Source organism: Molothrus ater, chromosome W (assembly GCF_012460135.2).
Source record: "Molothrus ater isolate BHLD 08-10-18 breed brown headed cowbird chromosome W, BPBGC_Mater_1.1, whole genome shotgun sequence".
Taxonomy (NCBI): domain Eukaryota; kingdom Metazoa; phylum Chordata; class Aves; order Passeriformes; family Icteridae; genus Molothrus; species Molothrus ater.
In genome coordinates this window covers 1,310,326-1,338,323 of record NC_050510.2, presented here as the reverse complement: position 1 = coordinate 1,338,323, position 27,998 = coordinate 1,310,326, and the positions used below count along the sequence as shown (strand labels likewise).

The 27,998-nt window shown below is 45.9% G+C and overlaps 1 protein-coding gene across 2 annotated transcripts in view; it reads left to right on the top strand.

The window, feature by feature from the left end:
* The window catches only part of LOC118701542 (chromodomain-helicase-DNA-binding protein 1-like), a 100,267-nt gene that overhangs the window by 22,118 nt on the left and 50,151 nt on the right, over nucleotides 1–27,998 (top strand). The gene's annotated exons all lie outside the window — the stretch shown is intronic.

Genomic DNA, 27,998 nt, shown 5'->3' with positions numbered 1-27,998 from the left:
TCACCAACCAAGTTTCAACGCCATCCCCAGGACCCATACCCAGGGAAAGAGGAAAAAGTTAGTGTGCACCATGGGAAAATTACATTTAGTAAAAATTCTACTACATAGTAGTCTGGATTGGTACAGGGGTGGGGGTCAAAGATATAACAAAATTTGAGTCATTCCAACCTCCTCAGCATCTAATTTCAGTCAGGGTCCTGGGTTTGGACCAAATACCTTTCCAACTTTGCCAAACCCTTCATTGGTTTTCAAACCCAGAATCTTGCTGCTTCTCTTTTGTCAGCTTAACCACTTATGCCTTCTTCATCTACAGCTGTAGAGAACTTTCCAGCTATCACTTCAGCTCCTCCGTTAGCCCCTTTTCTCCCTCGTTCCAGGGGTTGCTGACAGTTCGACATCCCCTTCTTCTGCCCAATCATGCTTTACACGTTGTTTACCGTTACTACATGCGCTTCCCTCAGTATAGTAATTTTATGCTTTGCTCTGAAGAGATAGGAAGAGGTATACAAATTTGATTTCATAATCATCTGAAAACCTAAGGTAAATTTAGGGAGGAATCTTCTCTATCCACTGTGGCAACCAGAGAGAAAACACATAATTCAAAATTGCTTGCAACCAACTTTTATAAAACATGTACAAACATAAATATCTTTAAACTATTAGGATAAAAACATGTAAACAATCAATGCAGCGAAGAACAGCAACTCTTCAGTCCTGTTGTCACTTCATCCTCACATGGAACACCTCTTCACTTGGAATACTGTAAGAGGAGGGAAAAAGAAAACTCGATCCCACTTGGACCGGTCTTAAAAAGAAAGGCCATCCATTTGTTGGTATTTTGTGTTTTCTACCATAGGCACCTGTGGCCTTTAATCTGCAATGACTTCGTCAATTCTGTTCTTTGCCTCTAGTGGCAGACAAGGCTCTATACTCACTTGTACCGGAAGGTGGCAATGTAGGAGCATTTTGGAAAGATGCGTTGAGAATACAGGGCAACTGAATTTCCATTTATTTTCAGGGACCCTTTTAGGATATTTGGATTTGCCATCCTCCTCTAGTTCACTTATTGAGGGCAACACTGAGAGTTTGTTTTCTCGGTCTCGATCCTTAAAGTTTGCAATAAATAACAATAACATGGGAGAAGGCTGATGGGGCACCAGCTGTTTCTTGTGCATTGCTTGAAAACCAGCCGCCTCCCACACTTTCCTGGTAATTTTAGCACATTTTGGAGTGGGGAGAGGCATGGGTTCTCCCCCCTCCAACAAGTCCAAAGTTTCACACAACAGATTGCTCGCTGGGCAAGAGACCAGGGCTCTTCACCATGTTCTTCCTCGTCGGCAAGCTTTATTTCATTCATCCCCATTAGTGAAATTCTCAAAGCATTCTCTGTTTCGTTTTCTTTTCTCTTCCCACATAACTAAATCTGGTGCAGAGTGAGACACATTACCGCAGGCTCCACGTTAGGGTATACAAATTCTATATTTTCAAGAGGGCAGAACTTAGGGGGAGGAGGGGGTTGGCTTTGCTGAGTCAAACCCCTCCTCCAGGGAGTGGAGAAAGGTGACATCATATTCGGGGAGGCCCACCTCCTCCTCCAAGCAGAAAAACCCTGGTTCATTCTCCATACTTTCCCTAGTAGTGTTAATATGCAAATTTAAAGCTCTTTATCTCTGGATGAGCTCCTTCAGACGAGGTTTTTCAGGTTTGGGGCTAACTTCTGTGCATTCAATTCTCAGTCCGCCTGAGGCAGGCAATTGTTTCAGCCTCCTAGGTAATTTGTAACTCAATTAGCTCCTTCTGTTGCTACTGGGCAACCTATTTCTCTCTTTTTGCAGCTCTGAGTCCAGCCTCCACCCATATGGATACCTGACCTTTTTCCTTACTACGGCTTTTTTGTCTTTTCTTTTGCCAAAATTCGGATTTTCTCAGCAACTTACTGCAGATAGTGCTCGATTTCCTCACCCCACATCTCCTGTTTGGGGCTGGACAAGCTTTATAAGCTTTTAGTAACTCTACCAGTGCAGAGCAGTTAAGGACAATTTTTGCCGATGTTTCCATTACTTTTCTAATGGAGAATATTTGTTTCGACTGAAAATTAATTTCTCCTTTATTCCGTGACCGGCGGTTATCTCCATATAAAATACCTCTTCATCACCTCAAGAGTACCCTGCTTCACTGCACCAATTAAAATGCAAGGCCCCAAAAACTCACTCGATGAGACTCTTAAAAGGGCTTTTGTGGCATTCACATTCTCTGAACAGAGAGAGACATGATTCTCTTTCTCAGGTTTTTTCCTAGAGAAGCATAGAGGGGAAACAATTTTTATCTCTGCTTGCTGCTCCTGGTGTTTTGCATATGTGGAATGTATTGGGAAAGTTGTTTACCTGAAGGAATTTGGTAATTGGATTCTGGTGGAGATAGGCTAATTAAAATAAACAATCAGGTCCAAGCTGTGTGGACTGTCAGTCTGTAGACAGTCACGAGTTTTTCAGTTAGTAGTATGATATAGTATAGTATATTATAGTATCTCTCTTTAATATTGTTGTAATGTAATATAGTATAGTTTTAATAAAGTGAGTGTTCAGCATTCCGAAGCCTTGGAGTCAGATGCCAATAAATCCCTGCCTCGGGGGTCACCTTGTATTCAATAGGCTTTCAGGTTTTTTTATGTACTCTGAGTTAGATGCAAGGGAGAAATACCAACAAGATAATTTTTAGTAAATAGTTTAAACTCCAGTCATATTCTACAGTGGGTGCCTTGCTTTTATTTTTCAAGTCAGGTTAATTTTGTTAGTGTAATAGATGAGTAATGTAATAGTTTGCTCTCACGATTAAAAGATACATATTATGTAAATGTATAGTAATGTTATTGTAATATGTCCCGTCCCCCCCCATAGACCCCTTTTCCCTCCCCCTTGTAATAGCCTTAGTAGTCAGGACATTTAGAGAAGGCTGGCTTGTTACCAGGAGGTGCAGCAGTAACAACACCTGACCTTCAATCAAGATGTAAGAAAGTAATCTCTGCCAATAGACTGAAATAGGGGTCTCCTCGAGCCAGGTCTTATAAGCTCTTGGAGATCTATATCACACCCAAGATAGTTCAGCTACCCTAGAAGGCATAAAATCAGCAGGATGGCTTCTGTGGTAGTGTTGGAAACAAAAAAGTTTTAATAAAAGGCAAAATAACAAAACTCTTTACAGAGAAAAACCGAGCCAGGTGCAAGAGGTTCTTGCTCCTGGTAAAACACCTCACATAAGCGATTAGTTTCTTTGTTCTCTTCTTTTTCTAGTAAATTGCTCAGACGGGACTTTTTGGCTCCTGTCCAGTTGGCTATCCTTAAGTTCGAGGTGAAGTCCCCCAGGTCCTATGAGGTGTCTTTTTCGCTAATTGAGGAAAGAAACTTCTGGGCTTTTTTCCTTTTTAAGGAGACAAAGGATAGTTTTGTCACTCCGTCAACAGGGGGCACATTCCTACAATAGACGGCAGAGAAAGAGTTGACTGACAAAACTTTAGGAGGCGGTAAGGATATAAAAGGCAGAGCATTCATTTTGTAGACAAGCACGTTGCTAGTAGTCATGGGGGCTCCCAGCGCTGAAAACTTTTTTCTTATTCAGTCCTTTGTTCTAATTTGTTAAGGTTTAATAAACCTTTGAAAATTTAAAAGTGAGCAGTCGTTTCCCACTAATGGGGGTTCGTGCCGGGAGATAAAACCTCTTCTCTGTGGCCCAGGAGATTTCGGACGAATAGCACGCCCCTGCCGATTTTGGCAGATCGAACGACCTCTCCTGTGGCCATTGGTGATTGCAGGTCGGCACCCCAGAGACTACAAAGACTGGATAACGAAAAAGAAGAGGGGGAAGAAGAGGAAAAGCCCCTGAAAACTGCAGATCTAGAGGATTGTGAGTACTAGTGAAAGAGCTGAGAGTATGCTTGAAGTGAGTAGTGTGCTTGGGGGTTGGTCTGAGACTTAGAAAATCCTCATAACTATTTCTGGCCACATTGTAATTTCCGTCCTCCCAATGTATAAAAGTCAACTTCAGACAATACATGGGACCCGTCCTGGTCTCTTAAAGCTTTATGATATGGACGGTTGGAAGAAAAATGACGGCGGGACGTGTGAGGGGAGGAGAGTGGGGACCCCGTGGCTGGCGGGATGCGTGAGATTGAGGGATTTGTGGGGGCTCGAGAGCACTTGGGGGTTGGCAGGTTGAGAGTCACAGTGTTGGAGTGATGGCAGGGCTTGCTATTCAGCGGAGGTCGTGTGGCTGCTCCACGTGGAGCAGCGGCGCGCTCAGGGCGGCGGGCTTCCGATGCGCGCTCGACATGATGGTTTCCAGAGCTTACCGGCCGAGGCTTGGGGAGAAGTGCTACCACTAGTGGCAGCGACTGGGGAGTGCCGGGTGCGGGGGCGTTCGAACTAGCCCAGTGGTGCGGTGCTTTCCGGGCGGAGGGACCACGGGGGGCTGTGCGCGCGCGCGCCTGCCTGTGGTGGCTCGGGGACGCCCAGTGGCGGAGCTCAGCGAGGCTGACCCAGTAGCGGAGGAGGCCGGGGGCGGCGCTGGCGGGACCGCCGCTTGGGGAAAAACTGAGTGAGCGGGATTTTCCGAGCGGAGACCGCGGGGGAGGAGGCGGGCGAGGTTCCCCCGACCCGCCACAGTGGTTTCCCCAACCCGTCGGCGCAGGGGAAGCCAGGGAGGCAAGTCTGCACAAAGTAGCGCTCACAGCCGCACTGGGCGCTGCAAGTTTCCAGTGCACGCTGACCCAGCAAAAGGGGGGGAGGCGGCAGAAGCCCAGAGCGGTGACGCAACCAATCCCGCAGCCGGCGGGGGGAGCTGCCGATGGCAAGTAGGGACGCCTGGCAGGGCGAACCGCGTGCGCAGGGTTTTCCAGACAGAAGCACAATATAGTAGCTCCCGGCGCTTGCTGCCCCAGTGGGGCCGGCAGCAGCGCCAGGTGCGTTTCGTACGAGCCTCTGCCGAGTCAGGGACTGGCTTGGCTGTGTTGGGGGTCGCGGAGACCGCAGAGGTCACCAGCCCAGCGGCGGCGCGAGGCGCGGTCTGCATAAAAAGCCGCTTGAGAGAAGCTGTGTGCGCGGGGTTTCCTGGACGAGAGCCACGGGCGGGGGCTGGTCTGTGCAAGGAGCGGCCAGCGGAGACTCAGCGTAAGGATTCCCGGCGCTCGCTGCCCCAGCCGAGGCAGTGGTGGCGCCGGGCGCGATTCGCACAGCACTGCCGAAAGTCACAGGAGCGGGCTTAGATGTGCGAAGGTCTTGTAAACCGCAGAAGTCGCTGGCCCAGAGGCAGCAGAGGGCCGCCAGCAGCGACTGGGACGTCTTTCGCCGAGTGCGGGGGCACCCGACAAAACAAACCAAGTAACACAGAATATCCAAGCCGAGTGCCGCGCGGGCCCGCATAGACGGTAGCGGGCCGGGGGTTGGGAGCTGTGTCTGTTATGCGGGGATCTCGGGGGCCCGCGTGGGTGGCCTTCAGCGGTTGCTCCAAACCGAGACGCACCAGGGAGTTGAACTAATGCAGAACTGGTGAATAGCTCCTTTCCCAATCACAGGATTGTGCTGCATCCAGTTCTTACTCCCCAAGGCACAGGGATCCCCGCCGAAACATGTCTGTCTGTGATAGTGCTGGGAAGTCTCTCCCCTCTGTGCTAATGCCTTCACACAGAACCACAGAATAGTTTGGGTTAGAAGGGGCCTTGAAGCTTATCTTGTTTCACCCCCTGCCATAGGCACTCTGCCATGGGCAGGGATGCCTTCCTCTATCCCAGGGTGCTCCAAGCCCTGACCTACCTGACCTTTAGCAATTCCAGGGATGAGGCAGTCACAACCTCCCTGGGCAACATCTGCTCAGTGTTTTTCTAGAAGTCTCTTCGTTTGCCAGGGGAGACTCTCCCTTGAGAGCTGCCGCAATGATCTGCCTCAGTGCAGCACACAAGCTCCTGAGCTCTGACCGGACCCCATCTGTACTAGGAGCACTGGTCCTGTTGTGGGCCAACAGCTAAAGGCCATACAGGAGCACACAGGCTTAGCTACCTGAATATTTGCAGCTCATAGAAATATTGACTCTAGTTCTAAACACTGACTAAAGCTGATAAATCCTAGCCCTGTTTTTATTCCCAACATTACCACTACAATATTTAGCTGTTAATTCCTCTTTAATACCTGAGATTAACAAGTAACAGTTAGTCCCTCCTGGGCAGTCAGGGAGCTGGCTGGAATCCCTAAGCTTTGCCCTGCTGCTCCACCTTAGCTTCCTCACTTTTCAGCATAACCAGAGAGTATGGACATGCCTGAGTGTCTCTGAGCAATGCCCTCACCTTGCTGCGGGGTGAGTAGAGGAGCACAGCTGAGTACAGCCAACCCCTGAGTACTTCCTTTCTTCACTTGTTTTTGTTCTTTCTCCTTCTAGCTAATTGGGAAGGTGAGCCTTACTGAAAGGACCTGTAGTTTGCTAATTAGAGAGTCCCCAAGGAAAAAAGGAAGATCCTCTCTCCTCTTCTCTTGCCTTCCTCTGGGCTACTAAACCTCTAGGCTTTTCTTTTTCCTTAGTCTTCAGACTTTTCATCTTGTAGTTGCCAAAGAGAAGAGCTTAGGTGTCAAAAGCTTAGACACAGATACCTTTCTCTCCTTCAGTCCGAGATGACCAAGCCTGTCTGCTCCCACCCCAAAGGCACAAGAGGTGCTCTTTAAACTGAACCACAATGTCCCACCCACACTCCCCTCTCCTATCCCCATCCTTGCCATGACACAGGAGACCCACAGAGGTGTCTGAGCCAGGAGAGCTCTGACAGAGTCCTATACATGTGTGTGTCAGTGTGTACAGCTCTGTGTGCACGTGTGTTTTTCTAGTGTGCCCAGATGTGAGTGTACACATCCTGCTTTGCACAGTGTACATGTGTACTGGTGTGCACAGCACTATTCACATAGATGGACTGAAGTGCACGTGATGTGTACACTGCTGTTTACATGTGTGTTAAATCACACACTCTCAAGTGTGAGTGGGTCTGTGCACAGCTCTGTGCTTGTGAGTATACAGAGGTTCTGCTAGTGTGAGTATAGCTCTGTGTGAGATGTATATATATTAATATGTATAACACTGCACACATTGGTGTGCTCAAAACTCTACGTGTAAACAAGTCATGCTTGTAGGCACGTGTGCATCAGTAGAGACTGTACATAAGTGTCTGTATAACATGTGTGCTGATGTAGCAAGTTGAGTGTACACAAGTGTGTGCTGCTAGCAAGTACCGTAGTGCACAAGAGCTCTCTGCAAGTGAGCAAGTACCTATGTGTATGTACACTAGCTCTGCACATGTTCCTGTGTGCACACACAGGCTGGGCATGCCCAGGGACATAGCTCTAGATACACAGCTCTGTGCATCCGGCTGCTGTCCCACCTAGAAAAACAGACGTGTGTGTATATGTGTATTTGTGTGTATATCACTACCTAGCTCTGCTAGCTAGAGTAGGCCCTGGCTCTCTGCAGGAAACAGGACTCCTGTACAAGTAACCAATATGATTAAGCAGAAGCCATTTATTGTTTACATTATGCACTTATTTATACATTCTAAAACTACTGCACACACTAGTCACGCATTTCTTGATTGGTACTTCTATCTTGTCCACACGTTCTGCACACACTCTTCAGGGTATGTGATTGGTTACAGTCCAGGTGGTTCACAGCCCTCTGTTATCTAGCTCTTGCGATCTTGGTATTCTGTTTCTCAGCTTCTTCTTTCTTAATTTAGCACAATTTATGTCTTAGTAACCTTGATGCATTCCAGAGGGATCTGATAAGAATAACTAGAGATAGTTTGGCTAGGGCACAATGTTGCCTAAGTTGTTCAGATACATTGCTACAATTCCCCCTTCTTGCACCAGCCAAACCCTTTTTACTGTATTTTCTACCAAGTGCATCACCAATTTTATTATGCATGAAATAGCACAAAGCAGTATAATAATGACTACTAGTAATAACAAAGCTCCCTTTACGATATCTTTCAACCATCCAGTTATTCCCCATCCCTCAAACCATTCATCCAAACCCCAGTCATTCACTGTCAATTTCTTCATGTTATCTTGTAATTCTTTGAGTTTCTGGTCAATGGATGCAGGATGGTCAGAGAGGTTCATACAACACACTCCTTCAAAATCCTCACACCCGTGCCCATGTGCTAACAACAAAAAATCTATAGCAGCTGTATTTTGCAGTGTGCCATGTCTAATACTATCTACATCAGTGAGCATCTGATTTAAAATAGCTTGTGGTGGTTTCAGTTTTAAACTGGGCAGAAACACCAATTTCGTGTAGTGGTTTTGGTTCGCCAATTTCAGATTTCTCCAATTTTGAGATTTCCTAACTAATGCACTGATGAGTGTGGTGGGTTTCAGTGCTGGTTAATCACCAATGTACTCACTTCCTGATGTGAGATAGGATTAGGGAAAAGGTAAAGCAGGCTCAAAACTTTAAAAGGGTATAAAGAAAATTTTATGAAGAGTAATTAAAAGAAAAAAGTAGTAAGAATTAAAATAAACCCTTCAGAACACTTCTCCTTCCCCTACAACCTTTTTTCTTCCACTGACAATGCAATGAAACAAAATCTAAAGTTTCAAGTCAGTTTACCACCTTTAAAATAGGTTTTGTTTCCGTTTACTTAGGGAAAGGAGTCCCTCTTGTTAATGTTATGGAGACTTCTCCACAAGAGGAAGAAAACAGTTCTCTTGTGGTTCCCTTTCTCTCGGAATAGCAGCCACCCGGGGAAATCTGCTATTGTGGAGCCACTCCCATTTTCCACAAGCCTTCCCACAGCTTGTTTATGGGTCATGTTGACTTCTGGGGTATTGTTTTAAAGATGAGTTGGTAAAAGGTAAAAGTTCTCATTATCTGTTTCTAAAATCATCTTTATCCCTGGGAACAGTGATCTCCTCCTGGGGGCACAGGACTACTCTTCTCTTTTTCTCTGTTTAAACTTCTCATGGGATCACAGATACTTTAACATCTGCTTACTTTATCATGGAGGCCTTTGTGCAATATCAATTTGAACCCTTCATCTCCCCGTAGTTTCATGCATTTTAGGGAAAAGAGTATTTTCTCCATAGTTTACAAGAGGATTTCAGCTCTAAAATCAAGGCATCTCCTCATCCCTCCCATCTGGGAATTTAACTTCCTCACTGACCATGATGTCTTCATGTTGTTTCTTTACATGCTTGCATCTTGTTCCTTTCTCTCACTCAAGAAAGGATTGAAGCATTGAAATGGTTAACATCCCACCTGGAGCCTGTAAATGGTCAACTTGACCCCAGTTGGGCTGGGTGCTACAGACGCCCGCCGGGGGGGTCACCGGCTGGGGAGGCAGCTTGGATCAAATCAGCCAGGCCAGAACTCAGCAGCACGCCGGGGGTGGTGGTGGGTGGTGGCTTCCTCCTTCCCCCTGCCCGATGGCTGCGGGTAATTTCCACGGGGGTAAAATCCCGGCACAGACCCGGGGCTGCTCCCAGGCTGGGCGGGGGGGGGGGTGTAGCAAGCAATCAGGTGTTAGTAAGGCCAACTCCATCCGGCCCCGCAGCACCCCCTTCTCCCTGCCCAGCAGCCGATGTTTGGGGCCAGCAGGTGACCCGGGGAAGGGGGCCCAACCCCACGGCAGGGCCAGCTGGCCCGGCCATGGCAGGGGCCGCCCAGCCGTATTACCTTGCTCCTGGCCAGAAGGGAAAGAGGAAGTTCCCGGGTTTCTTTCGTTTTTTTACATCTGTGTTTCACAGAGGCGTGTGCAATTTCCACTGCCTGGAAGTATTGTATCACTTCCCTAGATTTCCTCCCATTCCAAACCACGACACAGCTAAAGTTATGTTTAGTTGTTTGACTGTCCAGCATCCCAGCTTGTTCAGCATTGCCAAAGCCTGAGCAGCAGCAACACCTGGAATAAGGAATGATGCTATTATTCGTTCTGGAGCACCCCAGAACTCTATGCGATTGTCACAATCAGGTCTTAAGCTTGTGATTGCTCTTTTGGTTCTCTTGCTGTGTCCCACTCTCCTAATAGTCAGATTCAGTATTTTGTGCATGCTAGCAGCAAACATGGTTAGCTTTCCTAAGTAACAGGGATCACCAAACAAATTACTCAGAATTGCGGGCCATGCCCTATCCCCACAGATTAAAAAGACACCTAGTGGAAGCGTTCTTACAGTCGCATTTGCACCAGCACTGCCAGGATAAGTCCAATTGTAGCAATATTTAGTCACGTTCTTACACCATGGAGAATTGGGATTAAGGATGACTATTATTTTTGGGTCGTGGGACTAGAACATTGCTCATATCAGTTGATTTTGGGTTTAAAAAGTAGTTGAAAAACAAGCAATAATTTCCAGGTACCGATCCTAAGAAATCTAATTCTTGAGGCTCTAGTCTGCTTTCATTCAGTTGATTGTGTTATCATACCTGCTTGGAAACCCTTGTCGTTCGGCCTAATCCCCAGCCTTTTGCATATGTCCAATGTGTACCACCTCTGGCTATGTTACACAAGCAATTCTCCACGCTTGGTTTACTTTCTTCCACTTATGGTGTTCCTCCAGCTCCTATCCATTTTGCAAAACCAGTAAAGTTACTTTTTGAGATACCAGTTAAACATGTGTGGAAAGGATCTCCTGGCATAGCTAAGGATAAACAAAAGGAATCCACCCCAGTAGCATTGGCCCAAGTAAGCCACATATTCTGTCGATGCCATCCTGGCAGGTTAATTTCTTCTGTACTACAGATGTTGCCACATATCACAAGTAACAGAGGGAGACCCCCAAAAACCCGCACATCTAATTTAAGAGTGTTCTTCATCCTTATCATCGGTAAAAAACCCTTCCCCTATGAGATCAGGGATAAAATCCAAACTGACTGTGCCTCTTCCTCTTTGAGCCCTTCTCCTATTCTGTCCTCTGTGGTTCTTCTCTTCCCACCTCCGCTTCGTTTGTTCCCACTGATTAGGTCTAACTCCCCAGGTCCCAGGAATAAACATTCCCTTCCCACATTCAAAAGCCTTGATCTTATTTTCTCTCTCTTTTTGCTTGAGCTTTCCACAATCCTTATGAAACCACCGAATAGCTTGCCCCAATTGCTCCCGAGACTCAAACAAGTTCAGTGCTTCTTGACAGGTTTCAGGGGAATTAACCGTTATTCCTGTCGCTTGGGATAACACCACCCAGGTATTGAATTCTTGAGTGTGCCAATGTCTGCACTATAAACACCTCTGGAAGCTTCCTCCTTTGTACTGACACTACCTATCTAATCCACACCCCACACATTCTAATCTCACCCAAGTATAGCAAAAGCGTTCACAGGTCTGAGAGCAATTGATGTTTTCAGGTATCGCTGGTTGCTGGTGGTTTACTGCAATTACCTACTAACTGTAGATGATTCATAACATAAACTGCTTTCAGCACTCTGTCCTTCAGGCTCAGCCCATCCTCTGCCATATTTTTTTAAATCAAGCAGTCCTTGCAGTACCTGATGTGTCCTTTCAATAATAGCTTGTCCTGTGGAGTCACTCCCCAACAAGCCAAGAAATCTTGGGTCCATCAGGATGCATATCCTGGCCCATTGTCTGTGTTGATTTCCTGAGTCAAGCCCATTATGGCAAAGCAGCCTCACAAGTGTAGAATGAAAAAAGGAGACACTTCGCTTTGTCATAGGAGTGGCCCAAACCATGGCAGAAAAGGAATCTATGGTTACATGAATGTGTCTAAAGCGACCAAAAGAAGTGTAGATAGTTACATCAGTTTGCCATAACTGCAATGGCCCCAGGCCGCAAGGGTTGACCCCAGGACCCAATCCACCAATTATACCCTGGCATTGCAGATAGGTTGTGACAATTCCTTGAGCATCCTGCAGTGATATGCCGAATTGTTTGTGTAAAACTTTTGCACTTTGGTGAAAAAACTCGTGAGCTCTTCTGGCTTGGCTAAACTTATTGATATTAGGAGAGGCAGACACCAAAAGTGGTGCCACCAATTGGTCAGCCTTCTAGTTTCCTAAGGCCAGGCCTCCTGTCAATCCAGAGTGACTCTGCATATGGGTGTTATAAATGATCAATCAAAAGCGAAATTATAAAATGCGAAAGGATTTATCTTTTTCTGCGACCAAAATACGGTCCTCAAAAGCACCACAGCCAAAGAGACAGCGTTGAGCCCGGGATCGGTGCTGGATGAACCTGGATCCAACCTCTATCGCATCAAATCCCCCCCCATTCACGAGAGTCGCTTCTAGCGACGAGGTTTTATACAGTTTATTGTGCCCGAGGTGAAGGAGTCCCAATTTCTTTTGTAACTCTTCACATTCATAGTTGGTTCTTTCACTGTGAAGAGCTGGACAAAGGCTGTTTCTTGGTTGATAGCCAGCGTTGATCGAATCCTGGGAAGTCACATATTCACATGTATCTTCCTGGCAACTTTGGCTCTTTTGATTGATGTTATCCGAAGGGCGATGATCGCTCTTAGGCGTTTTCCGATGACTCGGGATACTGGTGAGGGATACCGGTGATCATCGTGTTGGGTGCGTCTATTCTTGGGCTAAAGTGCCGATCGTTATCTAGCCAACTCCAGGAATTTCGGAGTTTGAATAGACATCCGCCTCTCGCCTCTCGGGGCTGCTTGTGGTCAGAGACTTGTTTGGATTTCACAATCTTTATAAAATACATTCTTTGATAGCATGAATTATTTCTAACATATATTACAATCCCTCCCCTTTAATATCACCACATTAATTCATGCTCCCTCTATATCCCAAATTACTAATATCTATTTATTTCCTACTTCTGCCCTCCACCCTTAAGGGTCTCCTACAAAGAGAAAGCTTTATTAAATTCTTATTCCATGTTCTCCTTGCGGGATTCCCTGATAACCATTATAATTGTTCTCATTCATTTTGACCCGTTTTTCAAATTTTGCCAAAACTTCGGCAGCATTGCTCGCACACTTCCTTTCTCCCAGGCTCATGATCTTGGACGTGTTGTTTCCGGACGCCAACTCCGGGTCTACGGGCACTACAGCTATCTGCATACCCTGTACCACAGACTGTATCAGTCTAATAAAACAAGGAATTAGACACGGGAGAAATAGGATTCCTGCTACTGAACACAGCACAAAGAATATTATTTTGTTCCACCAGGCCCCATCAAATAATCTGTCCCACCAGGATGATTGTAAGATCGATTTCCATTTTTGAACTGGGACATGGGCTACTTTCTTAATTTCGGCTGCCAATCCTCTTATGGTTTTCCCATAATCATCAATTTTGATACAACATTCTGATTCATTGAATTTTCCACACACTCCCCCTTCTTCGGCCAGCAAATAGTCTAAAGCTATTTGATTCTGGTACACAAAGGCTCGTACCTGGGTGTGCTGCCGACTTAATAAATCCAGGGCCTCTGAAGTGTGATTTGACACAATTTCCACCACTGCCTGCAACCTGATCAGCTGGTTCAGTAGATAAATTGGAGTCCTATATCCATAGCTTCCGTCCTGAGCCCATGTGGCTGGCCCATAATAATCAATTATTCTTCCTGCTGGCCACTCCTCCTCCCTCCAAGTTTGCCTGCCACTTATGACAGGTATCATTTTCTTCAAGCTTCTTCGCTCCTTCCTTAGGGTCTCATACAGAGGAGCCCCTAGTAAATTACTTTTTGTTCAGGGGAGGGTGAAGAAGACTGGCTGAATCATGCCCAAAGTGCATGATCCTTTCCACCTTGGAGGTAACTCACTGTATGCTTTCTTTCCACAGATCCAATAAATTCCATCTGTGGCTTTCCATCTGATATTAGTTTTCCCTGGGTCTCCCCAATATTCTCTCAGGCCTGCCAAGGATTGGAAAGGGTTGGCTCCAGGACTCTTGACCCAGCAAAGTCCTATTTGTCTATTCCATTCAGAATTTCGTTTTTCTGACTCCAGTACCCCGTAGGAGGTTCTGGTTGCCAGACTTTGCTCTTGCTGTTCGAATTTACCGTCAGAGTAGTTATACACGGTGTGCATCCCACCATTTCGGTGTATTCTTTCCCCTCTCGACTGATGCAGATCGTTCCAATCACTCGTTGATCCAACACCCATCCCTCAGGTCTCTGTACCAATTTTGAGACCCTTGGGTTGTCCCATTTCAAAAGCTGTTCCGGAGCCAAACCTTCACCCTTCCAAGGCCACTTCTCTGCCAATTTCAGCCCCCCGCAAATCCAACAGTTTGACAATCCCACTTCCATGGCAATTTCCTGCATTAAATAAATGAATAAGTTCCAGTCTGGAGAAGGTAGTTCCCTGTCAGCGTATTGTTTCTCGAGCAGTTTGTACTCCTCGCCCAGAGTTTTCAATCTTTCCTGTTCCATGCTTTTCTTCCTAAGTTCTGACTCCCTCCTTTTCAGTTCCTGAGTAATTTCTCTCATATTTCCCTCAGGATCCATTCCATCTTTGTTTCTCGCAAAACAGACAACCCTATTGTATTGCAGGCAGACTCTTATCATCGTTTGCCTGTGCTAAATCCAATATGATCGGCTCTCTGCTCAGGGTGAATTTGTTATCAAATTTCATATTTCTTCCCATCCAGTACATTTTCCCATTCATCACACACATCCCCAGTTTTGAATTGTCATAACACAATGGATTCACCTGGTGATATGCTACAAAAATTGATTCTGTCTTTCCCCCAACCCACATTGTCCGATTACATTGATTGCAGACGGGGATTGACATTAGTTCTACATTCCTTTTCTGTATTTGATGTTGGTGCTTGTCTGACTGCCTGTTCTGCATCCCTGCCTTCGGATCTATACACAAGATCTCTTTGCCTGATCTGCATAATTTGACCCGAGTGCCATTTATCAAACAGTACCTGCCAGACTCCCTGATGCACTCTTCCGGGGCTTGGTATGCTGAGATTCCCCTGTCCCTTTGCTCGATTGGGATTATCTGAGTGCATTTACTGCACTTGTCCACGGAGCTCTCATTTCCAACATGGATCAGGGTCTCAATGTGCAGACTCCGCGTCCTGCACATGGCTAGGCTCAGGCCAATCAGGATTCCCACCAGGCGTACTCCTCTGCCTTTGCCTCCGCCCCCTGGGGTGCCACCAGTGGCGAGGAAGACCATCTTTGCGGCAGCAGGAGTATTCTTCAGGGAATACATTCTCTGACCTTGCCTCATACCTCCTCTTAAAGGCGCCCCACCGTGAAACCTTGACAGCATCTGAGCTGCATGGTACTTTGATTGATTTCCGACACTCCACATCCAAAATCTCTGCTTTAGATTTAAGTTTTCCACGCACCCCATTCTGAAAAATGTGGAACCACTCCTGTGAGTCTAATTCAATGATTCCTAAATTTGTGGCTAGGGCTAGAATACAGTCAGTCAAGTTCAAGCTCCTCTTCCAGACACTGAGTGCACAATCCCTTTGGCTTCTGTCCCCTTCTGCAATGTATAACAAAAATCCCCTGAAAATATTCACACTTAAAGTGTACAAACGGATAGCATACACAATCTGACAGTATACAACCTATCAGTTCACCGTCAATCATTTATGAAGACCTTGGAGTTTGATTTTCAGGTCGCCTGGAGAAGAAGTGACCCTCCACTCGGGTGCTTCCTCCTGATGTTCGACCTTCTTCACTCTGGACGCGTGTGTCCAACGTTTCTCCGCCATCCGAATGGCCATGTCTGTTGTCAGAAGGACAAGAAAGGGGCCTTCCCAGTGAGGGGAGAGGGGTACATCTTTCTATACTTTCACAAGCACTCTGTCACCCGGTTGAATTTTGTGGATAGAAAATCCCAGAGGGGCGCTCTGAGATACTATCCCCTGTTTTCTCAGTTCCTGTAAATTTCTGTTTATCACTACCAAATATGGTTGAATCTGTCTGTCCTCCAATCTGGGGTGTCCCACCGGCATCCCGTGCTTGTATGGCATCCCATATAGCATCTCGAAGGGTGAGAGCCCAGTCTCTGAATGAGGCATCATCCTGATATTAAGGAAGGCCAGAGGGAGGCATTACAGCCAGGACTTCCGGGTTTCTAAAATTAATTTAGACAACTGCGCTTTCAAGGTCTGATTCATCCTTTCAACCTGTCCTGAGCTCTGGGGATGCCACGGGGTGTGGTATTCCCATCGAATGCCTAGTGCCTCTGCCATCTGCTTAATAATTTTTGACGTAAAATGAGTCCCTTGATCCAAGTCAATGTAATTCACCATCCCATATCGGGGCACAATTTCTTCTAGTAATTTCCTGGACACTGTCTGAGCCATTGTCCTTGGACTGGGGAAAGCTTCCACCCAATGGCTCAATTTGTCTACTGTTACAAGCACAAATTTGAACCTTCCCACCTTGGGCAATTCGGTAAAATTGACTTGAATTCTCTCAAAAGGTCCATATGCAATGGGATGACTCCCCAGGATTGCCTGCCTTGCCTTAGTTTTGTTAACTTTCTGACAGATCAGGCATCCTTGTACCTCTTGTTTGGCCAGTTCATAAATTCCTCTGCACCCAAAAAATTTCAAAAACTGTTCAGCCTGAGCCCCCCAGTGTGTTCACTGGTGCAGTCTCCTCAAAATTATCCTGGTAAAACCTTTAGAGACTAGTTCTCTCCCATCCGGTAGTTTCCACTTACCTTCCTCCAATTTTCCCCCAATCTTCTCATAACTTTCAATCTCCTTTGGGGAGGGTTGAGGAGGGTCGTCTGGGACCTCGATCCCTTCGATCTCTGGGGTACTTACCGTCATCAGTGCCATGGTCTTGGCCTCCTGGTCTGCCAAGTTGTTTCCCCGGGTCCGGAACCGCATCCCTGCCTGATGTCCCTTCACATGGACAACCGAAATTTCTTCCAGCTCCCTTATTGCTTCCAGAATTTGCCAGATCAATTCCCCATGCATCAGTCCCCATCCCCATGTGTTGATCAGCCCCCTTTCTTCCCAAATTTTCCCAAAGGTGTGAACCACCCCAAAGGCATACCTAGAGTCTGTAAAAATTGTTCCCTTCTTTCCCTTCAGTCCTTTCAAGGCTCTCAGAACTGCATACAATTCGCAAGCCTGTGCTGACCATCCCTGTTCGCCCGTCCACGACTGCATATCCTGACTTCCTTTTCCCTTCGATCACCCTGCTTGAACCATCTACAAACCATTTTTCCCCTTCGTCTAATTCCTCTTCTTCCAAATCCTCCCTAATCTTTGTCTGCAATTAGACCGCATCCATGCAATCGCGAACGAGTTCCTCTGAAGCTTCCCCAAAAAAGAACTGAGCTGGGTTTTGCACAGTTGTTGTCCGCAATTCCAAATCCTGTGAATGAATCAAAATGGCTTCATACTTCAGCAATCTAGCATCCGTGAGCCATTTATCTGCCTTCTGTTGTAGTATACACCGCACATTGTGTGGTGCAAATACTACCAAAGGTGCTCTTAAAGTTACTTTCTTGGCTTCCTCCACCAACAATGCCACAGCTACGATCGCTTGCAAGCACATGGGCCAGCCCCTGCTAACAGGGTCCAAAAGCCTAGACAAGTAACCCACCGGTTTCCTGACTCCTGCCCAGTCCTTTGTCAGCACACCGTGTGCTATGTGATTGCTCACATCCACAAACAACTGGAATGGCCATCTCACATCGGGGAGGCTCAGCACTGGTGCTGCTGTGAGCGCTTCCTTGACTCCCCTGAATTCGTCCTCATCCTTTTCTGTCCATTTGATTCTGTCCGTGGTGATTTTTTCATACAAAATCTTCACCTTCTTGCTGTATCCCTTGATCCACTGCCGGCAATATCCCAACAACCCCAGCAGTTGCCTAACGTCTCTTTTTTGTCTGCGGGGGCGGTAAGGCAATAATCCCTGCCACCCTTTCAGGATCCAACTTCTTTTTCCCTCTGGTTAACCAATGTCCCAAATATCTGACCTCGGGCTCTCTGAATTGCATCTTTGACTTTGACACCTTCAATCCTTTTTCCCCTAAAAAGTTCAAAAGTTCAATGGTACTCGTCCTCACAACCTCCCTCCTTGGACCTGCAATCAGAAAATCATCTACATATTGTAGCAATTTTGTTCCCTCCGTTGGTACAAAGTGACTCAGCACCTGTTCGAGTGCTTGCCCGAAAAGGTTTGGGGAATCATCGAAGCCCTGAGGCAACGATGTCCATCTGAGCTGCTGCTTCCTGTTCGTGTCTGGGTCTTCCCCCTGAAACGCAAATTAATCTCTGCTGTCCTCTGCTAAAGGACAGGTTCACAAAGCATCCTTCAAATTGATCACACTGTACCATGTGTCCTCGGGAGAGATGTTATTCAGCAGGATGTAAGGATTCAAGACCGTGGGGAACAGTGTCTTAGTCCTTTGATTCACAGCCCTTAAATCCTGCACTAGCCTGTAGCTACCGTCCGTCTTTCTCACTGCCAAAATTGGGGTGTTGTGCCGGGACATGCACGGCTCCAGCGTTCCTTTCTTTATCAATTCGTCAATCACTGGTTTCAGTCCCTTCCTCCCTTCCATGGGGATGGGGTACTCTTTGACCCAAATGGGGTCTTCTGGCCTTTCAATTTCAATGTGAATTGGCTCTATGTCCAGCCTCCCGGCCTCCCCTTGGACATATCAAACCTTTGGATCAGTTTTCTCCTCATCCTGGGTGGTGAGTTTATACAATCTCACCTTGAGCTGGCAATCTTCTACTGCTAAACCAATTTCCAATGCCACCATCAAATCCCGTCCCAGCAAATTAAAGTCTGCATCTTTTATTAATAACATATTTCCTATACACTTTTTAGTTTCTGTCTCTATTTCGACATTCTTTATGATCGGAACCTTAAAAGGTTCCCCCTTTGCTCCAGTTACCATCATTGCATCATCGCTCAGAGAGCACCCTCGTGGTAACTGCTGCACCGTGGTCCATTCAGCCCGAGAATCTACTAAAAACCAAATTTCCTGCCTGTGGGGTCCCACTCAATTTTATCAAGGGCTCCCTCGGTGTTCCAGACCCCAAACTGAAAACCCCCTGACACCCCTAATCTTACTGAAACATCATTTGATCCTTGACCTTGTTGGGACAATTCTTTAAAATGTGTCCTTTTTGCTTGCAGTAGTAGCACTCGATGTCCTTTTTCTGGTTGTTCGAACCCTTTCCTTGGGAAGGATTCTGCTTCTTTACCGGCGCCGTTTTCGCCGAGTCTCTGACCTGTTCCTGTTTCTGTGCTTCCCTCACTGCAGCCACCAGCACTTTCGCTTGTATCTTCTGCTTTTCTTTGTCTCTTCTCATGTAGACCTTCTGGGCTTCCCGGAGCAACTCCTGCAGTTCCCTGTCTTGCCATCCATCTATCTTTTCTAATTTCTTCCTTATGTCTTCCCATGATTTTGCCATGAACTGAGTTTTCAGCAAAACCGCCCAATCGGAAAGTCGGGGTCCGTCCCGGAATACATTCTCAGGCTCTTTCGGAGCCTTTCCAGCCATTCCGTGGGGGTTTCATCCTTTCCCTGACATTCCCTGAGTACTTTACTGATATTTTGTCCCTTCGGCACCGCCTCCCTGATACCTTGTATTATCATATTTCTCAAATTTATCATTTTCTGCCTCCCTTCCTCCATCTGGGCGCTCCAAGACAGCTTTTGGTCCGGCCACCTCTGGTCTCCCCTCTCCCCCTGGGGATTCCTGTTTTCCCAGTCCCTGATCGCCGCTTGTCTGATCATTTCTCTCTCCTCATTGTTGAACAGCGACCTCAGGATCGCATTGAGATCCTCGTATGTGTAGGTGCTGGTTCCTAGAAATTCATCTAGTCTTTCCGCCACCCTCAAAGGATCGTCCATCAATTTCCCCATTTCTTTCTTGAAAGCCCTCACGTCCCTGGTGTCAATCGGCGCATGTACGAAGCTGATAATTCCCGGAGCCCTCGGTACTTCCCGTAAAGGGAAGAGACCGGGCTTTTCCTCCTCATCATCACTGTCTCCAGTGGTTGCCCTCCTCGTTCTCCACCTCGTTTGATGGGCCAGAGTAGAGCTGGCTTTCTTTGGGAAAATACCTGTTTTTCCTTGGTCTTGGGGAGGGTTGGTGGCTGGGGCTGCTTGCATGGGAACAGAGGCGCCGTTGCCTGTCCACGTGGGAGAGAAGGCGCCACGGCCCGCCGCGGTGGGAGCAGCGGTGCCGAAGCCTGTCCCTGCGGGATCGATGCCTCGGGAGGCAACATGGGCACCGGAGGTACCTGGGCTGGTGCGGGCTGGGGTGGAGGGACAAGGTAGGGAGGTGGAAGGTTGTCCAGTGGTTCCCACTCCTTGCCCCGATTTGCCGAGCGTCTGAGAGCTCTGATCGTGTATAACCCTGAACAAGCGTACTTCCACATCTTGGCATACTCAATTTCCTCAAAGTCCTGCGGGTGGTGATCGACTACGTGGTCATACAGGGATTCGCACATCCACATCTCGAAAGTGCTGAACACCGGGCCAAACCACGTATTTCGCGATCTCCTTTCCCGCCCACTTTTCCATGCAAAACTGTATCATCTTTTCCTTGGACTTTCCCTCCCTCCTGGGGCTGTCGTCCCAATGTTCTAACATCCATCCCAACGGGCTTTCCCTCGGGCTTTCAGGCAGAACCTTCCCGGGATTTCGGGGAGGTTTTTCTTGGGGCTTTTTCTGGAACTTACTCTTTCTCAACCCCATTTTCCCAAAAAGCCCGTTCGCTAATTTTGTCACCTTGTCTCCTTCGGCTGGGATTCTCGACGCGAGTCCCAAGTCTCTGTCCGATGTTGATTTCCTAAGTTTGCGAAACACTGCCAGTCTATTCAGCAATGCGGAGAACTGTTCCCTGGGTCTTTCGACTGGTTTCGAGCTCTCTTACCTGATTCTCCGGATCAGAAGGCAGACCGGCTCCCGAAATATTTTGGGAATGTCTTTTTCCCTTCCCGACCCAACCGTGATTGATCCCCTGAACTCCCTATGATCTCAGGTCCCATGTGTGATAAGAAAAAGCGCTCGCTTCCCCCTTGACTGACCACGTCCCTCACAGGAGAGTGGAACTGCGATCGTGGGGTCCACATTCGCTTCATGATAGAATAATGTCTCACACACACACTTGATCACACCCAACTCAACCACGCGGTACTCACGGTTCCTTTCCCACATGGATTCTTTGTGCATGCCGATTTCCCGAGTGAAAAAGAAAAAAGCACTGCAGCCTCAGAGATCCCTCTTCGGATCGTTCCGAGTTTCCAAGAGCTGGGCCCGTTTTTATCCCTCTTTGGCTGTGGTTCTGGCTTCGGTTCGGTGTTTGATTGGTTTCGCGAACTCCCAATCCTGTCAGACCGCTGAAATCAGCGGGGTGCCTCCTGACTGGAAAAGGGGTTCCTGAACCCCAAATTCAAATCACATCGGGATCACCAGAATTGTTATAAATGATCAATGGAAAGCCAAATTATAAAAATGTGAAAATATTTATTTATCTTTTTTCGTGACCAAAACACGGTCCTCATAACCACCACAGCCAAAGAGACAGCGTTGAGCTCGGGATCGGTGCTGGGTGAACCTGGATCCCACCTCTATTGCATCGAATCCCCCCCCATTCATGAGAATCGCTTCTAGCGACGAGGTTTTATACAGTTTATTGTGCCCGAGGTGAAGGAGTCCCAATTTCTTTTGTAACTCTTCACATTCATAGTTGGTTCTTTCACTGTGCAGAGCTGGACAAAGGCCGTCTACCTGGTTGATAGCCAGCGTTGATACACACAATCAATAACACATGTGAAATTATAGAATTACTAAGCACTATAACACTCAACTGTCATCCTAGATTCTGCAACAGCTGATAAACCTCAGATCAATAGAGAATTGGAAAATCATGTCTGGATAATGATTCTCCAAGCTCACTTTAAAAGTAGGTTCAATTGTCATATTAGTAAAGTCAAATTGCCAAGCCAAAACAACTTGAATCTAGTTTTGATGCAGAAAACATCTGTGTTTGTTGGCAAATTTCCCATCCAGGTAGAGCTAGGGCCTGGCCACAGCCCAAACTCTAATTGGTGGATGTCGCTTAATACATTTTAAAACAAAGCTCTGAAGAATAGCAGTTATGAGTAAAAACCTTAGGGTTAAAGACTAATCAAACCATCTAGTAATTGCATCCCTCTGCAGTTTCCTTCAGGATAAAGATGCTTCAAACACAGCAAACCTCTTCTTCAAAGATCTGAAAGTGGTCACAGACAGGACTGCGAATCTGTATCTGGACACTGAAAGTGTGAAGGAGGAGGAAATACAGCCGAATGAGAGACTGATTACCCAGTACGAAACCCAGAAATAGAAGTTAATGTTGCAGCTAGACTCCCTGCTGGAGTGCTTCTGTATTAATAACTGAGGAAAGCTACAAGACTAGCAGTCTGGAGAAGGCTTTCAACTAATCTCAAGTATCTTTTCTTAGAACTCCAAAAAATACTTAAAATTATGAGACAGCATTGGGTCAAACCATAGAGTTAGTGCAGAAACTAGCCAAAGAGCTAACCTGGTCTAAGAGATACATAAGCAGCTAGAGAACAAGAAAAAAAGTAGGATCCTGAAATGACACGTGTCTTATAGGTGATCACACAAAGAGATGGTAAAGCATATGAAAGCCAGCTGTAAACACTATAACAATACCTTATAAATAATGCTTATTGCAAAAATCAGTGAATTCACACTACACAATCAATACATCAGCAGCATCTGAGGAAGTTAGGACAACATTTTTTAAACACTCAATATTAATAACAGTCATTATTCATCGGTGTTACCTATAGAAAACAGAAATAACAGCAGTTATAAGCTCTCTATTAGTAACCCCTAGAACTCTGAATCATTGAGGAAACAGCTGATGATTTTGCTAGTGGGATCTGGTTAAAGTTCCCCAAGTGTTCTGTCTTTGGAGAAATTTTGGATGGTTAAATCACTGCTGCCATTACTTATATCTTCACACGGTGGTTTTACTCACTGGGAAACACTTTTCCCAGTAAAAGATTTCCATCTATGTCATATTTAGAATGGCACTGATTTGTATAGTCTCTTCCCTTTTTACATCTAGGACATCTATTAGGTTACTTCATTTTTTTTCTGGGCTCTGAGCAATATTTGTTTATGTGTCCAGGCTTCCCACATCTGAAGCATGTTTTGATGGCTTCTGCTCGCATTGTGGCAATGGCTTGTGTGAGGTGGTCTATGGATGAAATGAATGGCTCAGCCATCCCTTGTCTTATTTCTCTATCTGTGCCCTCTGGGCTTCCTGCTGGTTGGGTTTGCAGGATTGCTTTTTCTCAATGAGCACTTGATTGAAAATTCAGAAAGTCTCTGGTAAGTCTCTGGTATCTGGAGGAAATAAATTTGGTTCTTTCTTTGGATATAGTTGAGCTGCATCCTGTAGATTTGTTTCTTCTGCCTCGATTTCCGTGTATAACTATAATTCTTATCTTCCCTTTTTGCTTGCAATAATAGAAGCGGCCAAAGGTGGCTCTGTAGCGGGAGGTCAGCAGTCTCGATGGTCACAAAATGGCATCTGCGGCACTGCGCATGCTCGGTACTGGGGGCCACCATCTTCCTATAGGGCGCCGCCATTTTTTTTTTTTTTTATGGAAACTCCCTGTAAGGCTCTGCCATTTTGTTCCAAGGGAGCATGCTCAATAGTGATGTAACAGATCTTGGCGCATCCGTCCGGTTTTGAAACCGGGACACCCGGGTTTTGGCTCTGATTTTTGGTTAAAAGTTCAGGGAGGCTGCTGCCCGATTCAGGACTGCTATTCCCGACGCAATTATATTCGCACATAAGGTCGAGGGGGTTACCCGTGGGCTCCATATCACTGGCTACGAGTACACTGTAACTAGCCTTCCCCCGCCTCCTCCGGTGTAATATTACAAGGTGGTGTGAGCTTGGCAGTGGGGGTCAAAGATGGTATCCACTATTGCGCCGGAGAAATTCCAGAGATAAAACTGCTAGCTATGCATTTCAACATAGTCTCCTTAATTACACGACAGGTCCGATGGAAAACGGCTGCAACCCCATCTCTACTAGCTGCAATATCAAAAAGCCGAACACCAACAGAGTCCCAGAGTTCAGAAAAGTTCTTAATTACCCAGAGTAGTAAATCTTTGAATTGAGAATTTAATCTTGTCAGAGTCTTTAGTTTAGTATAAACATCCCTTTGTTCTGACTCATCTTAGCCCGTGTTTAGTCATCCAGTGCCGGCTGCCTCTCGCTCCAGCCGCACTCTCCTCCTCATAGTGGCACAAGCTTTTTTTGCATCTGAATAGCCGCCTTCTGCATTTGAATACCCGTGCTGACTAGGCAGCTGCGAGTCAGGTGGCGACGGTGGTAACGGGGAAATACGCACCCCCCTGATGCTATTGTTAACTCTTCCGGGGATACCACGGGGCACCCCGCGGGTAGTCCCGGTGCCGGAGGGGGGAACATCACATCCACCTCCATTCTCTTCGGTTCTGGTGCAGGCTGCGGAGCCAGTGCCGGCTGTAGGACCGCGTTGATACTGAGACTGCCTGTTGAGCCTACAGCTCCAGCTCCGCGGGTGCAGAAGGTAGGGGTATAACTGCGTCCACCCCCATGAAAAACTCTCGCGGAAACACCGTGAAGGCCACTGCGGGGTCGTCTGGCTCTAGGGCTGCTGCTGCCCCTGCCACGGCTGTTCTTTCTGCTTTTAACTGCTTCAACACTGTTATCATAAGTTTCCAAGTTGTGCTAAGCCCCTTGGTTTCTTTTAACCTGTCACTGACGGCATCCCAGAGTGCATTTCCTAGTTTTTCTCCGCTCAGGGGTATCGAATACGCTTTTGGGGCTGGCAAAAAATTATCTCTCCTCACCCCACCTTAATAACTGTTTCAGGACCTCTGGGTCATATTTAATTTCTCTATTAAAGAGAATATGCTGGAGGACTCTTAGAGTGGCCTGCTCTTCTTTTGATAGTCCCTTCCCTATCCTCCAGCCCCTGACCGCTCACCTTTTCCGGTGTTCTGCTGCAGTGTAAGTATATTTTTCCCGGAGCCGTCTTCTGACTTCTGATCTGACTCAGTGGAGCCGTCCTCCGACCCCTCCCCCACCCCGGTTACGCCACGGGTGTCTCCGACCGGCTTCCCGCTTTTTCACTCAGTAGAAGCTTCTTCAGAGTTCAAAAGGTCCAAAGGGTTCTGTCTACTTAATTAGTATGTTCGTGTATCACGTCGTGGTTCACCAATAATGCAGGAAACAGGACTCCTGTACAAGTAACCAATATGATTAAGCAGAAGCCATTTATTGTTTACATTATGCACTTATTTATACATTCTAAAACTACTGCACACACTAGTCACGCATTTCTTGATTGGTACTTCTATCTTGTCCACACGTTCTGCACACACTCTTCAGGGTATGTGATTGGTTACAGTCCAGGTGGTTCACAGCCCTCTGTTATCTAGCTCTTGCGATCTTGGTATTCTGTTTCTCAGCCTCTTCTTTCTTAATTTAGCACAATTTATGTCTTAGTACCCTTGATGAATTCCAGAGGGCTCTGATAAGAATAACTGGAGATAGATAGTTTGGCTAGGGCACAATGTTGCCTAAGTTGTTCAGATACATTGCTACAGCTCTCTGTGTACACTCTGTTCTTGTAAGGAGAATAATTTGCCTCTATGTATAATTTTGCCAAAAAGGTTTATGTAAAGTTGCATACAGCAATTTCCACCAAATTTAATAGTGTTTAAGTTTCCATTAAATCTCTATAAACAGGGGTATCTACAATGACTGACCCACTGCTGTTCTAGCCCATGTTCCCTAGAAACTACATCTGTCAAATCAGGATGCTAGGCTAAGTGTTAAATCTCTCTTCATAGGCCATGCATTTCTCTTGTGTCAAACATATAAGGCAGTGCTATGTACTGTATCTTCAATTTAACCCCTCAGTAGAGAGGTCCCTTTCAAGTACTACTAACCACTAAATCGGCTGTGTGAACTGCAGAGTGGGAGTGGACTCATGTTGACAGAATTCAAAGCCCAGTGAAAGAACCCAAAGAATAGACTGTAACATCCAGACCGAGTGAGAGAGAACCGAAGAAGCTTGAAGATCTCCAAAAAGTATAGTAGAGCTTTCACCAGCTATGTTGAAGATTGTTTACTAACACTTTGGGTGGGGAGTTTGAACTGTATAATTTATTGATGTAATTATCCTATTTTAATAGGTAAGAATTACAAGCATCTGTTAAAGGGAGGTACACAGAGATTTGTAAGAAGTATTGAGACAGTTTCCTTAAGAACCAACAAGTAAGGTAAAACAAGGAATAGAGGGCAAGACTGGGTTGGCCTTTGTGTTCGACACCAAGAATATTTTAGCCCTGCTGTGGGTGGCAACCCTATAGGCATGGTAAGGTAGGGGCAAGAAAGCCATACCAGACCTCTATCATTCCTCACTTGTCTCTTAATCCAACGGAGACTAAAAAAGCAAGACTAAATTGGCCTCTGTATCCCAATTTGTCCATTTCCAAATAAGATTTTTTTCTTGTTCCCACTGTCCTCACCCACATCAACAGATGCTAGTAAAAATTATTTTTATTTCTTTTTTGAGAAGTAAGGGTAGATGATCAGAATCAAAAATAAGAGTTAATTGTTCGAGCCAAATGACTCATAGAAAAGGAAAAGGGAGGGTTTGGTATAGATGAGTAATGTAATAGTTGGCTCTCACCATTAAAAGATAAATATTATGTACCTGTATAGTAATGTTATTGTAATATGTCCCGTCCCCCCCCATAGACCCCTTTTCCCTCCCCCTTGTAATAGCCTTAGTAGTCAGGGCATTTAGAGAAGGCTGGCTTGTTACCAGGAGGTGCAGCAGTAACAACACCTGACCTCCAATTAAGATGTAAGAAAGTAATCTCCACCAATAGACGGCAGAGAAAGAGTTGACTGACAAAACTTTAGGAGGCGGTAAGGATATAAAAGGCAGAGCATTCATTTTGTAGACAAGCACGTTGCTAGTAGTCATGGAAGCTCTCAGCACTGAAAACTTTTTCCTTATTCAGTCCTTTGTTGTAATTTTTTGTTAAAGTTTAATAAACCTTTGAAATTTTAAAAGTGAGCAGTTGTTTCTCACATTAGCATTATAGCATCATGCCTGAAGTAGGCCCTTGATGACAGGCATGGGAAGCAACTTTGTTGCTCTCCAGCGAGTATAAGTAAAGCTAGCAGTCATATTTTTTCATATCCCTCCACTTCAAAATGAGGAAGTTTTATCATGGTTTGTTTCTTTCTTTAAAAGTCAATAGATGCAAATGGTTGGTTGAAGTGCTGTCTACAGGAATCAGTTTGAATAGCTTAATTTTTTTCCCCTCCTCACTAGTATGATTTAATTGGTGTTAGCAGCGGGGAGAGTAGTGGTTCTGTTTTGTGGCTTTAAATGTTGTCAATTAAGTGTGTTCTAGTGCAGAAGATGATCAAGCTACCACCCACAGACACACATTCTTACTGGTTGACAGCCAGGTGAATTGTGCTGGCAGTGATAGGCTTGGACTTTAATATTAGCTTTTGGGTTTTTATTGTCTTGGATTTTGCTATCATCTTTAAGGTTGTTTCTTTTTAAATGCTTGCAACGCAAGTGTACATAATTTAAAAGCATTTTGTGTGTGTGGTGTTGTAATTCCAATGTTTTCTCCCGTGATATCTCTAAAGTATGCTAGTGTTTAACTTAATGAGGAATTTGATTAAAGTATCAGCTTGGTTCCTTTGTAAAATTATTTTAGAAATCCAAATGTTTCTATGCTTTTGAATAGTCATGAAATAAATGTTTAAATATTATTTTATTTGAATATGTTAAGTATAGTGTGAAATTGATGTACAGGTGGAATAATCCAGTGGCTCAAGAGTATGCTCAGGTCACTGATTATGTACGACTTTGTACAAGTCATACAATTAGTGACAAATTCAGAGTTTTTCTGTGGGAATTTTACTGCTGTTATTTTAACAGTATAAGATGGTCTGCATAGATTTAAATCGTGTGGCAACACACCTTT